The sequence below is a fragment of the Triticum urartu genome, chromosome 7 (genome assembly GCF_003073215.2).
Source record: "Triticum urartu cultivar G1812 chromosome 7, Tu2.1, whole genome shotgun sequence".
Lineage (NCBI taxonomy): Eukaryota > Viridiplantae > Streptophyta > Magnoliopsida > Poales > Poaceae > Triticum > Triticum urartu.
The window spans coordinates 241,009,865-241,011,481 of NC_053028.1; positions in this window are offsets into that span (position 1 = coordinate 241,009,865).

The window sequence follows — 1,617 nt, forward strand, 5'->3', positions numbered from 1 at the left end:
CAGCACCCCATCGACCCTAGCAAAGAAGGATTTGAGCCACGTCACTTGCTATAAGTGTTCGAAGCCAGGACATTTTGCAAATGAATGTCCTGAAGGCCAAAATGGCAATGGAAGTTCTGGAAAAAAGCCGAACCCTTTCAACAGGGGACAGGTGAACCACGTTAACGTGGAGGAGGTTGAAGCTCAGCCTGATGCAGTAATAGGTAAGTTTTTGGTTAAGTCATTTACTGCACTCGTTCTTTTTGATACTGGTGCATCGCATTCATACATCTCAAGGGGATTTGTGGATAAGTATAACCTACCAACCCAAGCCCTTAGGTCACCCATGTTAGTAACCTCGCCAGGAGCAGAGTATGTGGCAAGTCTATGGTGTGATCGGTTACCATTAAGGATTGGTAACTATGTTTTTCCCTCAGACCTAATAGTATTAGAATCTCAAGGATTGGATGTGATATTAGGCATGGATTGGTTATCAAAGTATAAAGGGAATATTGAGTGCGCTAGTAAGACAATTTTGCTTACCACACCAGAAGGGAGAAGGATCAAGTATGTATCCCGGCATGTACCAAAGAGTACCCAAGTAAATTGCCTAACAGGAGTTGTGCAGGAGGAAGTACCAGTGGTAAAGGATTTTCCTGAAGTATTTCCCGAAGAGTTGCTAGGCATGCCACCAGATAGAGACATTGAGTTTTTGATTGAGCTATTGCCAGGCACTGGGCCAATATCAAAGAGACCCTATAGGATGCCAGCAAAAGATTTGGTGGAAATCAAGAAGCAGATTAAGGAGTTACTGGATAAGGGATATATTCGCCCAAGTTCTTCGCCTTGGGGATCACCAGTACTTTTAGTGGAGAAGAAGGATGGATCGTTAAGGATGGTTGTTGATTATCGAGGATTGAATGAAGTAACGATCAAGAACAAGTACCCACTACCAATGATCAACGATCTGTTTGATCGATTGCAAGGAGCTAAGGTATTTTCCAAGATCAATTTGCGATCAGGATACCACCAATTGAAGATTCGAGAACAGGATATTCCTAAGACAGCTTTCACCACCAGGTATGGGCTGTATGAGTATACCGTTATGTCATTTGGACTGACTAACGCGCCTGCCTATTTTATGAACATGATGAACAAAGTGTTTATGGAGTTTTTGGATAAGTTCGTCGTAGTGTTCATTGATGATATCCTGGTTTATTCGAAGAATGAAGAGGAGCATAAGGAGCATTTGCGTTTGGTACTTGGAAAGCTCAGAGAACACCAATTATACGCCAAGTTCAGCAAATGTGAATTTTGGTTGAAGGAAGTAGGATTCCTCGGACACGTTATATCTGGAGAAGGTATAGCAGTAGATCCCGCTAAAGTTGAAACCGTGACCAAGTGGGAAGCACCAACAACAGTTGGAGAGATCCGGAGTTTTCTTGGACTCGCAGGATACTACCGGAGATTTATTGAGAATTTCTCAAAGATCGTAAAGCCTATGACGGAGTTGCTGAAGAAGGATACTAAGTTCAGATGGACTGAGGAGTGTGAGGCTAGTTTCCAGGAGTTGAAGAAACGTTTGGTGACCTCACCAGTGTTGATTTTGCCAGATCAAACCAAGGATTATGAGGTGTA